At 40.4% G+C, this 15817-nt stretch overlaps 1 protein-coding gene across 1 annotated transcript in view; it reads right to left on the reverse strand.

Moving 5' to 3' along the window:
* The window catches only part of LOC130681280 (bromodomain adjacent to zinc finger domain protein 2B-like), a 107231-nt gene extending 91623 nt beyond the window's left edge, over positions 1 to 15608 (reverse strand). The window contains exon 1 of the mRNA XM_057493919.1: positions 15480 to 15608. The gene's annotated coding sequence lies outside the window, so the exon portion shown is untranslated. The remainder of the gene's footprint in view (positions 1 to 15479) is intronic.
* Positions 15609 to 15817: the final 209 nt, after the last annotated feature.

Below are 15817 nucleotides of genomic sequence, written 5' to 3' on the forward strand. Positions count from 1 at the left end.
TGGTACTGGCACAAGAACAGAGCCACAGACCAGTGGGACAGAATACAGACTCCAGACATTAACCCAAACATATATGATCAATTAACATACGATAAAGGAGCCATGGGCATAACAACAGGGAAATGACAGTCTCTCCAACAGATGGTGCTGGCAAAACTGGACAGCTACAAGTAAGAGAATGAAACTGGATCACTGTCTAACCCCATACACAAAAGGAAATTCGAAATGGATCAAAGACCTGAATGTAAGTCATGAAACCATAAAACTCCTAGGAAAAAACACAGGCAGAAATCTCTTAGACATAAACATGAGCAACTTCTTCATGAACATATCTCCCCGGGTAATAGAAACAAAAGCAAAAATGAATAAGTGGGACTATATCAAGCTGAAAAGCTTCTGTACAGAAAAGGACACCATCAGTAGAACAAAAAGGTACCTTACAGTATGAGAGAATATATTCATAATGACATACCATGTTGACATCCAAAATATATAAAGATCTCATTCACCTCAACACACAGAAAGCAAATAATCCAATTAAAAAATGGGCAGTGGAGCTGAATAGACAGTTCTCTAAAGAAGAAATCCAGATGGCCAACAGGCACATGAAAAGATGCTCCACATCGCTTCTCATCAGAGAAATGCAAATTAAAAGCACAAAGAGACATCACCTCACACCAGTAAGGATCGCCATCATTGAAAAGACAACAACAAATGTTGGCAACGTTCTCCATTGTGAAGAAAGGGGAGCCCTCCTACACTGCTGGTGGGAATGTAAATTAGTTCAACCATTGTGGAGAGCAGCATGGAGGTTGCTCAGAATTCTCAAAATAGAAATACCATTTGACCCAGGAATTCCACTTCTGGGAATTTACCCTAAGAATGCAGCACTCCAGTCTGAAAAAGACAGATGCACCCCTATGTTTATCGCTGCACTATTTACAATAGCCAAGATATGAAAGCAACCTAAATGTCCATCAGTAGATGAATGGATAAAGAAGATGTGGTACATATACACAGTGGAATATTACTCAGCCATAAGAAAAAAACAGATCCTACCATTCCCAAAAACATGGATGGAGCTAAACGGTATTATGCTCAGTGAAATAAGCCAGGCGGAGAAAGACAAGTATCAAATGGTTTCACTCATATGTGTAGCATAAGAACAAAGAAAAACTGAAGGAACGTCACAGCAGCAGAATCACAGAACCCAAGAATAGACTAACAGTTACCAAAGGGAAAGGGACTAGGGAGTATGGGTGCAAAGGGAGGGATAAGGGCAGGGAAAATGAAAGCGGGTATTACAATTATCATGTATAATTAGCACGTAGGGTGTAGCATGGGGAGGGCTGTGCAACACAGAGAAGACGAGTAGTGATTTTACAGCATCTTACTACACTGATGGACAGTGACTGTAATGGGGTGTGGGGGGGGGACTTGGTGAACAGGGGGGCTTAGTAAACATAATGTTCTTCATGTAATTGTAGATTAATAACAAGAAAAAAAAAGAAGTTTGAACACAGATATACACGTAGGCCTAATGGCATGTGACTGACAAGACAGAGTTTGGCGGAACACTTCTATAAGCCAAATACTGCCAAAACCCACCAGAACCTAGGAGAGAGGCATGGAGCAGACCCCAGGCCACAGCCCTCAGCAGGAACCCAGCTGGTGACACTCCACTCTCAGACTTCTAGACCCCTAACTGTGAAAGGATACATGTCTGTGGTGTAAACAATCCAGTGTGTAGTACTGTGGTACAGCAGAGCCTTACAAAGTAACCAAGGTATCTATTTACTTATTGTTTTTTTTTTTACAAAACTTCCCATTTGGGGAGTCTTACTCCTAAACCTACCCTTCTGTTTCATGACACAGGTAATTGCTAAAAATTTCCAATATTTTCAACATGGAAACCCACATATGAGCATCTCTATCTAAACTGACATACTCTATGGCCTATTTTCCCCACTCTTCCAAGGTTTGAGGCAAGAACTGGCCACATTCTATCTTTTCCTCAAATGTCCCAGTCTCTTTCCTGCTCTACATCCTTTAGCCACTTGATTTCCTCTATTAGAAATACTCTTCCACTCCCTGTTCTGCTGCTTAACTCCTACATAGTCTTCATTTTCTAGCTTAAGTACCATCACTACATAACTGCTTCTTCCTGCTATACAATTACTAAAACACCTGTTCAGCTCACTTGTACCCTTGTTTCCAAATCAATTGTTGGTATATTTGATATAATCATTGGCATAACAACATCTGCCACTCTTCTGAAGCTGCAATTTCCAAAGAAGGAAGATACAAGAGGCTGAAGATGTTAATAGTGTAGACTATTTATAATCAAACACTCTGTGCAAATCCAAATTTCTCACTTAACAGCTTCGGGTAACTTTGGGGAAAATCACTAACCTCAGACTCATCTGGTGCACGATGTACTTCACAGAGTTGTTGAGATAATCAAAGGAAATAATTTACATACATCACTTGCACTAGTATATATGATACTTGCTGACTCTTCTATTGATAGAGTTACCTCAATGCCAAGGACATACTAAGCGTTTAAATAAATATTTGCTGCAAAAGAATTTTCTCGATTCATTACTTTGTTTGAGTGGCTAATGATACGGTTTTTAGACACAAAAATTAGTTGGAAATAAAAGTCAGGTAGTTTGTCCACTCAAGCACAGCATATCGGTAGTGAATTTTCCATTTACATATATGTGAACTTTTATAAAAAATCTAAGAGAAATGCTGACTTTCAGTGAAGCAGGTCAATACAACGAAGAAATGTGACATCACACTAAGCCATTACTGTGTATGTGTATCCATATGTCTTAGTCTGAGACTCACTGGAAACAGACTGCATTCTAAGTGGGGAAGGTTAAGGAATGAATGTGCACCTAGTGACAGAACATTGACAAAACTGAGAAAATAGATACATACATAGATGATTGATAGATCAGATAGATATACATACAGATTAATTAGGTACATAGACGATAGTAGGTAGATATAGATAGATGATAGATTAGATACATACATACATACATATGTAGATAGATAGATATGGATAGATGGATAGATAAATAGACAGGTAGGTAGGTAGACAGGAAATCATAATACTAAACAAAGCTATCGCTCACTCAAGATCATCTACGTGCTCCCTTACAGGAGACTCACTTGAGATCCAAGGACACAGACAAACTACAAGTTGAAGGGGTGGGGACAGGTACCCTACACAAGTGAAACTGAAAAAAAAAGGGGGATTCTGTTTGAGTCTCCAGAGAGACAGTGAGTACAAAAGAGCCCTTCCAGCCACAGTGGATTCTTTTTGTTTGGTTTTAATAGTATGCAGTCATAGATTAAGTGGTAGAGTGAAGCCCTTCTCATTTTTTCTCACCTCAACAATTGAATTGCTGTAATAACATGTGTTTGGGCTTTTGAAATCAGTAGATTTCATGATGTTTACAAATGTAAAGAAGTATTTAACTAGATAAAGAGGGAAGTTTGGACACTCAAACACGTCACTCAACAACACACTCTTTGCTCCCAACTGCTCCTGTCTAGAACTTGGTGTTCCTTTTCATTTGTCCCTCCTCCTATCAGCGGTGACACCGATGTCCCTCAAACACGGTGGTGAGCAAAGCACCAAGTTTAGGTTTCTGTCTACAACAGGCCCAGAGGAAGGATACTTGTGGTCTTCAGGGAGCACTTAGTCAATGAATGTGGCTAGAATACAGTCAGCAAGTGATAAGGAGGTAAGAGGACAGAGGACAGAGATATGGGCTGAAGTCCCTGCACCACCATTTACTGGTTTTGTAAGCACAAGCGGCTGACTCGACCTGCAAGTGTCTCAGTGAATCCAGTGCTATCTCTACAGCCTAGTTACCTTGCAAGATTTTTGGAAGCACAATGTAGGGAAGTGACATATAAGCTATGTTGCTAACTGTTCTGTACTTAAGGATAGATGGGCAGACAAAAAGATGATGACAGATGATAGATAGATAGACAGATAGATAGATAGATAGATAAGATAGGTAGATAGATGGATAGATAGATGGATAGATAGATAGATAGATAGATAGATAGATGATAGATAGATAGATAGATAGATAGATAGATAGATAGATAGAAAGATATAGAAAGATGACAGATATATGATTAGACAGATAGATGATAGATAGATATAGATACATATCAATTATAACAAAGCTATTGCTCATGACCAGGAGAGCAATGATGAAAGAACAGAGTGAAACTACAAACAAAAAAGAAGAAAGAAATCCAGTTTAAAAAGTGCAATAAGCAGCCATAAGAAAAAACAAATCCTACCATTTGCAACAACATGGATGGAGCTAGAGGGTATTATACTCAGTGAAATAAGCCAGGTGGAGAAAGACAAGTACCAAATGATTTCACTCATCTGTGGAGTATAAGAACAAAGAGAAACTGAAGGAACAAAACAGCAGCAGAATCACAGAATCCAAGAATGGACCAACAGTTACCAAAGGGAAAGGGACTGGGACTGGGGAGGGTGGATGGGAAGGGAGGGATAAGGGCAGGTGAAAAGAAAGGGTGTACTACGATTAGCATGTATAATGTGGGGGGGCGCATGGGGAGGGCTGTGCAACACAGAGACGACAAGCAGTGATTCTACAGCACCTTACTACGCTGATGGACAGGGACTGTAATGGGGTTTCTGAGGAGGACTTGAAGGGGGGAGCCTAGTAAACATAATTTTCTTCATCTAATTGTAGATTAATAATAACAAAATAAAAAATAAATAAAAAATTTTAAAAGTGCAATAAGGCCACAGCTATCAATTATCAGAATGAAAGGACAGACTTTCAATGCTCCAATCAAAAGAAACAGGATTAAAAGAAGGCATGAAAACTCAGGATGACCTACGTGCTCCCTTAAGGAGACTCACTTGAGATCCAAGGACACAGACAAACTACAAGTCGAAGGGGTGGGGAAAGGAACCCTACACAAGTGTAATTGAAAAAAAAAAAAAAAAGATGGATTGATGGGATTGAAGAAGGCGGCGTGAGATGGGAGGAAGAAACCTCCTCCCAGAACCACATACAGACGTACAATATGGAAATAGAACAACTACCCCAAATCCTGGAAGAGCAGCAGGGAAGAAGGCTGCTGCGGCAGGCTGTCACCTCAGGAGAAGGGTGACGTACAAAGCCGTGATCCACAGGGACCCAAAGCCCTTCCCACACCTGAGCTCACAGTAGGGAGGAAGAGAAACGGAACCGGGGAGGGGGGTGGAGGCCTAGGACTGCTGAACACCCAGCCCTGGAGATGTGCTCTGGGAGCACAAACCTACCATACATGGTGCGCTCTGGAGGATCGGTGGGGTTGGAAAGCCAAGACAGGCAGAATACTTCCAGAGACTTGAGATTCCAGCCACTGTGGGACAACACAGGGATCCACATCCGGCCGCTATGGGACAAAAGAAAGGCGGGCAGTCTGAGAGACTTCCTAACAGCGAGACAGCTGCTAAAGGGACAAGGCTTCCAGAGCTTGCCACTAAGGAGAAAGGACAGGTGCGCCAAACTGCCCGGGTGCACTCTGCCCAGCAGGCGGGAGAACTTTTAGGAGCTCCAGTCGCTCCGTCCCCCTGGCTGGCCTCGCAGCTCCGAGGCCCCCCTACCGTGCTGTGACTGATACACGGCCTGCCTCCCTGCCGGCACTGGCTTGCTACCCGGCGGCCCCCACCATCGCACCAGGCCAGCGAGAGGACGTCCCCACCTACGGCAGCTTCTCCCTGCGTGCTCCGCAAACTGGCCCTGGCAGTGGAGACAGGCACTGTGGCCGGGAAGCAGGAGAGACCTCTTTCCTCCCGGCAGGGGAGGGCACCAGCGCTGCTCCCGTGACCCTTGCCATCCCCCCAAAGGGCTGAGCAGCCCCAGAGAGTAAATCTCCTGGGAGCTAGAGGGCGCCACCTACAAATATGAACCGTCAAAGGAACCTGGTAACAGGACTCAAATCAATCTTCCTGAAACAGATCTCAAAATAAACATCAGGAACATGCTCATGGAGCTACAGAAAAAAACTGCCCGTCTCTTGAGTGCAATTCTCTCTCTCTCTTTCTCTCTCTCTCTTTCTCTCTCTCTCTCTCTCTCTCTCTCTCTCTACCAGGAGCACTACTGAGGCCTTGTTCTGAGAGGGATGCTGGAACAGCCCAGCAGGAATGGCAGAGCTCTCAGGTCCACCACCACCAGTGCCAGGACAGTCCCACACAGGGTCTGACAGAACTGCAAACGGGGGATGCCACACGTCTAACTCCGCAGGAAAGATAACAGTGCCGCATGCTAGCCTTCCCATTAATGGCTAGTGGCTGGGTGGCTCCACCGATACCAGGTGATGTAAACACCCAGGGCTTTATCTCCTTAGCAACCTTTTTTCGCTATGACCCTTGAAAGCAACACATGGAAAGATACTATCTACCAGTCTCCACACCATCTCACTTATCAGCTTAGGCTCAATTTTCCTGTATCACATCTTCTCCTCTTCATAACAGTTTTCTCAGTCAATTGGTGTTCTGGGAAAAAAAAAATTAGAATTGGAATGACATGGCACGGGGTATAAGATTCCGTTTGAACACCATCAGTAGAACAAAAAGACATCCTACAGGATGGGAGAATATATTCATAGATAACATAACCGATAAGGGGTTGCCATCCAAAATATGTATTAAGAGCTCACGTACCTCAACACACAGAAAGCAAATAATCCAATTACAAAATGGGCAGAGGATCTGAACAGACACTTCTCCAAAGAAGCCATTTCAGGTGGCAGACAGGCACATGAAAAGATGCTCCACATTGCTAATCATCAGAGAACTGCACATTAAAGCCACACTGGGGTATCACCTCACACCGGTGAGGATGGCCACCATCCAAAAGACAGACAACAACAGATGTTGGTGAAGATGTGGAGAAAAGGGAACCCTCCTATACTGTTGGTGGGAATGTCAGTCTGTTCAACCATTGTGGAAAGCAGTATGGAGGTTCCCCAAAAATCCAAAAAACAGACATACCATTTGTCCCAGGAATTCCTCTCCTAGGAATTTACCCTAAGAATGCAGGAGCCCAGTTTGAAAGAGACATATGCACCGCTATGTTGATCGCAGCACCATTTACAATAGCCAAGACATGGAAGCAACCTAAGTGTCCATCAGTAGATGAATGGATAAAGATGTGGAACATATACACAATGGAATATTATTCAGCCACAGGAAGAAAACAAATACCACCATTTGCAACAACATGGATGGAGCTAGAGGGTATTATGCTCAGTGAAATAAGCCAGGCAGAGAAAGACAAGTACCAAATGACCTCATGCGTATGTGGAGTATAAGAACAACGAAAAACTGAAGGAACAAAACAGCAGCAGAATCACAGAACCCAAGAATGGACTCACAGTTACTAAACAGAAAGGGACTGGGGAGGATGGGTTGGTTGGAAGGGAGGGATAGGGGCAGGGGAAAAAGGGGGCATTACGATTAGCATGTATAATGTGGGGGGGGGCATGGGGAGGGCTGTGCAACACAGTGAAGCCAAAGTAGTGATTCTACAGCATCTTACTACGCTGATGGACAGTGACTAATGGGGTATGTTGGGGGGACTTGGTGAAGGGGGAAGCCAAGTATACAATGTTCTTCATGTAATTGTAGATTAATGGTAACAAAATATAAAATAAAAAATTAATTAATTACTTCTGGCAAGTAAATTGTAAAGACAAAGCAAGGTTTAAAAATAAACAACTAAAAACAACTGTTCAAAACCTCCAAAATATAAAAAAAGTCTGTAAATTTCAACTGCTTGATGAAAGTAGAAGTTTCTAAGTTGTAATCAGAGACCAAAAATCAAAGCATAATAAGCCTATTTTTTTATTAAGATAAGCTCCTGAAAAATAAGATACTTTGATTTTTTGTGGCAATCTTTAAGAAAAAAATCTCAATTACACGAATCAAAAAGTCACACTACTAGAAGCTATTCCTGGCATCATTTTAAATTCGTACTTCAGAAAAACAAAACTTAAAATATTTACCTGTGAGCATTAAAAAATCAAATACTTAATCAGGTTTATATTTACTGTTCACAAAATAAAATTCTAATGTACTGATACAGAAAACAAAATGACAATAAAATCAGTAACAACAAAAATAACACCCAAGTAGATATGACTGTAGCGGGAGTACAGAATCTTAGAGCAGGTTTCATTACAAACACATAACTGTGTGTCATTTGAAAAGAGTATTTATTCAGTCTTGAATGACCTTGATGCAAGTTGCTAATCACACCACCTTTACTATGATGATACATTAATAACAAATTTTCAGAAAACTGTGACTACCTTGGTTAACAGTTCCAGCTGAACAAATCAAATACTTCAAACATCCTATTGTTCCCTGGAATGCAAACACAACCCTTATTTCCTTTATAGAAAATTCGATATAATTCTTACTAAATAGGTAGCTTTGATTATGTAATGCATGTAACAAAACAATTTTAAATTAGAAAATTATTATTTCAACTATTTCAAAGATCATGACTATCTTAGTCCAACACAGTGGGTCAAGTTTAGAGGGTAATGGAATAGAAACATACGGGTGAAGAAAATAAATTTGAAATTTTGCTTCATTCAAGGTAACTTTTATCATTAGTCATCAAATTTTAGTATTAGTTTATAATTCAATCAAAAGGGCAGGAACAAAAATCAAATAATATCACCCTGTGAGTTAGAAAAAGACCCTTTCTATGCCAACAAATGAGAATAAGTCACCTTTTCCTTCTCCAGGATGTATTTTAGCCCTACTTGTTCTCTTGGTCAGGCACTTTCGTGTAGGGCACACTTAGCCCAACAAACTATACCTGATAACTCTGTACGAGCAAAAAGCTTCAGAAAGGATTTCCCTGCCTCCTTGCAAGTCTGGGAAAGTACAGAAGAGTTCAGTCCTCCATGACTTAAATTCGTGCAAGATAAAGGAGGGAGGATGCCAGGAAGGGAACACAAGGAAGAAGAAAGGCTCCTCTTATTTGCTCAACTTCTCCTTGCAATAAATAAGCTTCACATAGTTATTTATATCCCATCTTACTCCAAAATTATTTAATGTAACTTACAGAAATATTAGTAGTAGAATAGAATGCTTTCAAAATACAAATTAGTATGAATAAAGGGAAAATAAAAGGATACAAGAAAGATGAAACACAAGGTAAAGTTGGACCACAGAAACACCTAAGGCCTTGCACAACTCTAAAATGTGGGTGGTTCAGCTCTTAGCTTCTCAGCAACCCATGAACTGGGAAACAAGATCTAATTACAAAATTTTCATTCCATATACGAAGTAATTTACAAACAAGCACCAGAGCTTTCCCTAGTGCTCAGAAGTAAAGAGAAATTTCTTCTATACTTTTCAGTAACGGAACACTGGACAGTACTGTAATTTTCTAAACAGCATCTTTATATAAATTAAGTAATAGATTTCCTATGAAAGTTTCTTTTAACATTTCCTCAACACAGCTAGGGTCATAACATAAGGAAAGTTATCCAGAAAATGAATCATCTTGCTGGTAAACCTTCTACAATTTAATCTGGGGTTGTATGTATTCATTTATTGGCTTTGAAACATTTTTTATAGTGTGTTGCTTTTAGTAAATAGTTACACCAGAAGGTAATCATCTGGGACTTTAAACAAATACTAACAATCCTCAGGATATTTGTTACATAGTCCATTGTCACATTCCAAAGCCCTATTTCATTTTCTAAATTCAGGTTCTTCTGATGGATGAGTAAGTAAAATGGTCATGCAAGCGACAACTGTGGCTCCAGGTCAGATGAGGACGACACTAATACATAGGTCCAAACACTTCAAGGAGACCTCTTTTTAAAACTTAAAACAGTCCCTGTCTTACTTTCCCAGGGGGCCTTCTATTATCCTGCTTAATTCAGCAAGTGGGAGCCCAATCTGTGATGATTTTTATTCCTCAATTTGGTATTTCTAACCAAGAAATGATAAAGAAATCTAATTTAAGAGTTTCTAGATTGATATCTTCCCATTCAGTTTACACCAATTTAGATTCATTTTAGAGTATGAATCTTTACACACTTTGTGGCAGGTTTTATTTTTATGTTACTGGTGGGGGAGAAAAGGCAGTAAAATTAGTATCAAAAGAATTTCCAATCTCCCATTTTGTCATACAAGAAAAAATAAGATCCACAATGGCAGCATCTCAATATATCATATATCTGGACTTAATACTACTAAAATTTAGCAATGCTACAATCTGATATTTAATAAATAGGCAGTAGCAAATTGTATCTTCCATTACAGTTGGGTTTCTTCTTCTGTCTCCCAAAGATGCCAAATTTATACTCTCCTATCACCCACTTTATGGTCATGTTGTACCCCGTTGCTTTCCTACCTCATTACCAGTTTGAATCTTATCACTTTCAGGATGCTCCTCTCTCAAAAGCCTGGCTATTTGGGCCCACATAACCTTCTCATCCTACTTGATTTAGCTCTGTATTACTCTCTAATTATTTTAGTATTTCCCTAACTAGATACTGGAATTCCTAGTTTTTACGTCATCCACTATGAATAATGAAATGCAAGTGCTCTAAGTACAAATTAACTTAATATGATACATTAATCAACTACATACTTATAACAGTTTATGGTTGTTAAACATAACTAAGATGTTTATTAGGATTTTATCAAGTAAGCCAGAGGTCAATTTTTTACCACAAAGGTAATTTTCAAATGGCATACAATCAACCCATATTACATCAAACCTTAGGCTTTTCTACTTTCAAGATTGTCGTTGTGAGGACAACTTTTAAGAACACTACCAAAAACCAAATAGATTTTGTGAACTATTGTCAGACCTCAAAATGACTAGATTAAATGACAGTGGTATTCAATACAGTCTGATCCATACTTGAACTCAATACATAACCCAGAGTCAGGCAACCTCTTCTACTATTAAATGAACTCTTCCGGTGTGTAGCCACTGAAATGTTATTTCTGAATTTCCTATTTTATGAAAATTCAAACCTTAGTGATCTCAACATACAATCTTTAGTACTGCAAAAGGTAGCGGCATTTACATTTGGCATAATACGTACACTTGTTTAACATTTTTCTTGCAATTAAAAAAACACTCCTATATTTAAAAATATATTGGAAAGCATATGCTTAAGAAGCTCAGTATTAATTATAAGCTTAAAATCAGTAATATATTCTATTAATTTAGAAAGTTATAGGATAATTAGAATGATTTTACAGTAACCACTTAAAATTGTTTACTTCAGAGAAAGTAGGAAACATCTAATATAAATTGAAAAGCTTTTACCAATTTAACAAGAGAAACAATGTAATTCAATTTTTTTTCTTAAAAGACAAACTGTAAAGAATAAACCAAAGAAAGCTACAAATATGTATGTATTCATTTAATGCAACATTAAATAGATACACAGAGCCTGTGAGAATACAATATTCATTTTGCTGCAGAAGAACAGACACTGCACAACAATGAGATTTGCTAATGAAATCAACCATCAACCTAGACGGATGGAATACATATGTATCAAACCAAGACCTCAGTGTCATTTTCTTTTTCTTTCTTTCATTTTTTTCTTGACCTTGTCAGTATTTTTGTCCTTTAGATTTTGGAATTTGGTAAAGAAAAATCAAGGCTATAATGTTGTAGTGTAGTGCTTTTTATTCATCACATTTATTTTTAATGTAAATTCCAACTGTTCTGCTTCTATCAGCACTATTAAAGTATCTTTGAGACAAAAAAAAAATGGATGCTACCAGAAGAAACAAAGGAAGTTTATTCCTATTCAGGATTGCAACATCTGACATAAATTCCACATGAAAACTTTTATAGCAATGTTAGTACCTACTTGATAAGGAATATGAATATAATATTTTTAAAAGTCACTTTTGTAATAATGTAATTCCTCCAGCAATTTCTACTACTGACAATTATTAAGTGAAATACTGTAGGGCTGACATAATAACTATCAGTATGAAAATTATTCTGTGTTTAGATAAAAATTGTAATTTTTCCCCCAAAACTGCTCTGCTGTCCTGGTCTACAAAGTTAATTACTAATTTCCATTTATCAAAAGTAAATAATTCTGAGAGTTTTCTTAAAAAACTATTATTTAAATCTATTATTTAGTTATAATTTTCTATAAAAGCCCAAAAGACTATGAAAATGGTTGATATTATGTATTTTAAATAAAATAATTAATGACCCTCAAACTGATTTATTTCTTTTTGAGTATAAGCTATTTAGCTAAATAACTGTCTCATTGGTTGTTTACACAAATTAGGTTTTCAATTCACATGTGCTACAGATAAAATTAACAGCTTAACCTGCTGTGGCATATAATTGCTGTTAATTTATGATAATAACAATTGCTTAAAAAAAAAGTACTTATACCAATACCAACTAAAACAGCCTTAGCCAAACAAAATTAAGCGCATGTGTGCAGTGGTCGCATGTGTGCAGTGCCCGAGAGGACACCTGGAGCTGTGAGCAACAATGATTTCTCCCAACCTGCCCTTTCCCTTGACTTTGGTTTCACTGGAATTTGTTTATGGAGGGGAACCCCCGACCCCTTACTCCTGGAGCTACAGCCAAAAATTTCTATTAAAATGGCAAAATATAAATCAGACTGTAGAGAAACAGGCAATTTAAGCAAATGTCTATTGTAATAAAGAAAGCCTGCTATCTAGGGCCAAGACTGCAGTCCTAAAACGTGGTGATAGGCTTTGGAAAGTCAGCTAGCTCCTTGCTACTCTCAAAATGTGGCCCACAGTCCAGCAATGGTGAAACTGCCTTTTCTTTTTTTTTTTAAGAAAATCAGAATTTCAAGCCCCAGCCTACATGTCCTGAATCAGAATCTTACACACATTAAAATTTACAAGCCATAATATAGAAAATTCTTCAGCCTACCTAATAATTTGTATACCAATTCCAGTAATTTCTGATAGTCTAACAATTCAAAAATTAAAATTCAGACACAGAATATTCAGAGAACAGACAGCTTACTTGCTATACCCAAAGCCCATTACATATCATTTGCTTAACTTTTTCAAGTCTCATATTCATTATAAACTACAGATCTGCAGTTTGTGGTAATAAAGGAGTGAGAGAGAATATCTTTTTGTAAGATCTTGGAAAACCTTAAGTATATGGATAAAGTTGAAGTATTTATACTTAGCGATTATTTTAAACAATTTCATCAGAATAGTCTTTCCTAAATAAAATCTTGTTTAGGAAGGAGCCCAGTATAGTAAAATATAAATAAAGGGCTGTGCTTTGGGGCAGGGAAGGCATCCAGCAGTAGCCAAAGCATCTCAACAGAACCAACTGATTGGATTCCTCAGAGTGCACTTTGGAAAACTCTGCCTTAAAGGAACTACTTAAAAGTCTAAAAAACAAACTGAATAACTGTTATACTAATCACAAGTAAAGTTGATTACTGATCAAAGTGAGCCCTAAAGATCTCTTTATAGAAACCTACTATTCTATGGTGTTTTAAAGAGCACTATACATAATTATATAATTAAGCATCTTTTCTAATTCAAATTGATCTCTTCCCAAAATAGTCTAATTGCTGAGGTTGGTTTTAATCAATATTATTTTCAATTAAATTATGTGACATTATGTTAAGTTTTACAAAGGCAATATAAATGAATGGACAAAGTAGTCTACTTAACACCTTGGGAAGATAACACAATACATTGAACATAGTAAGTGCCAAAAAATCTATATAAATATAGTACTATGGGAGCAAAATTAACTGTAGGTGTTAGAGCAATTTAATTACTTCTTGGCAAATAGTGAATCTGTGGCATCTTACTACACTGATGGACAGTGACTGCAGTGGTGTATGATGTGGGGGGGACTAGATAGTATGTGTGAATGTAGTAACCACACTTTTTTATGTGAAACCTTCATAGGAGTGTACATCAATAATACCTTAAAAAAAAAAAAGAATCTTATCGGTTTAACTTTCTGGGTGTTAAAATGCAATCTTATCTTTTAGATGAGATGCTTCCTGCCTTTTACTATATTGTCTGTGGTTGGGCTTACTTGCCATATTAATTGCCCAGGTTATATATCGCTTGATTAAGGGCTGGAGGAGGAAAAGCAGCATCTGGGCAAAGATAAACTGGGCCTTTTAGTGGGCTAAAATAAATTTCACAACAGCCTCATTTAATTGACACAATGAAGTCACGGGCTACTTAACTTCCAGGGTGTTAAAATGCGATCTTATTTTTAAGACAGGATGCTTCCTGCCTTTTCCTATGTCTGTGGATGGGGTAATATACATTGATTGATTAGGGGCTGGGGGAGGAAAAGCAGCATCTGGGTAAAGTTAATGGTCTTTTAGAAGGCTGAAGTAAATTTCACAACAGCCTCATTTAATTGACACAATGAAGACATGGCCTATGTGGAGGTATTTTCTTATCTGGGGTATGTTTAAACATACATTCCAGTCCGGGTTACTCCTGGCTTTTTAGTTTTAACTCATCTTCACTGAAGAATGCTTATACTCCTAATTAGGTATTTTACTTTAGAGAATTAATGTGAATCTGACTTTGCTGAATTGTTTAATATTTGCTAGTTTCGGTAGGGGTCTTTTTCCAGAGGCCCTCACGCTACTCTGACTACACCCACGGTCCCTGTCTCAGAATCTCTGTTGCGAGTTATAAATTACTCAGCTGCAGATTACAAACCGAAAAGACAGAAAGATATGAATTTCTAAATACAAGAAAATGCCCTGACAGTTCCAAAGTAAAGAAACTTCATTCAAAAAAAACATACGGGAGGTGCCTCGTGAAAAATTTTAATTCTAAAGCGCTGCTTATGGGCGGCCTCTCACCCGCCTCGGGTCACACTTGAACCTCAGCCCGTCCGGCCCGCGCCGTCGAGGACCCCGAGAAAATCCACACACGGCAAAACGCTCACCGGCCTCCCCGTCTGCGCGGCCCGGCCCGTCCCCTCCACCTGCGGCCCCGGCCCGGGCGGCGGGAGCAGGTCGGCGGCGCGGCCCCGGGCCGGGCGGACGCGTGCCGCGGGGCGGAGAGCACCCACCCTCACCAACCGGGCCCGGAAGGAGGAGCAGCGGCTCCGGCGGGCCCCCTCTCTCCCCTGCCCCGGCGAACTTCGCCGGCCGCTCGGACGTCTGCCCCGGGCGCACCTGCTCCGCTCCCTCCCTTCCGGGCGGCCCCTCCGGCGGAGCGCGCGGACTCCAGACCCCCGGCCGGGCCCCGCGAGCCCACCACCCGCGTCGGCCGCTTCCCAGCCCCGCGGGCCACGAGCTGCCCGCCCAGCAACGTGCACGGCCGCCCCCACGTCCGGCTCCCCGACACCTTCACGCGGAGGCAGGGGTCCCCGCGCCCCGTCGGGTTCCCGCTGCACCCCGCGGCCACGTACCTTCCAACCCGCAGAGCTGTCACTGTCGCCTTCACCCCTTAGTAGGGCACGATCTGGACCCTCCAACGAAGATGCGCGGCAGTGGGAGCCGCTTCTCCGCCGAGCTCTCTGAAGTCCGGCCAGGGCAGCGGCTCCAAGTCCAGGCCGACCGCCGCCCTCCGCCCGTCGCAGGAGAGCCGAGAAGGGGCGAGTGCGGCGCCGGGAGCCCAGCGGGTGCGACGCGGCGATCCGAGGCTGGGGGCCGACGTCGGGAGGAAGGCGCAGCCAAGCACAGAGCGGGCCCAGAACTTCGCGGGCCCATCACTGGTCTCCGTCGGCCCGCTGCGCACACGGTACGG

The sequence above is a fragment of the Manis pentadactyla genome, chromosome 16, assembly GCF_030020395.1.
Source record: "Manis pentadactyla isolate mManPen7 chromosome 16, mManPen7.hap1, whole genome shotgun sequence".
NCBI classification, from domain to species: Eukaryota; Metazoa; Chordata; class Mammalia; order Pholidota; family Manidae; genus Manis; species Manis pentadactyla.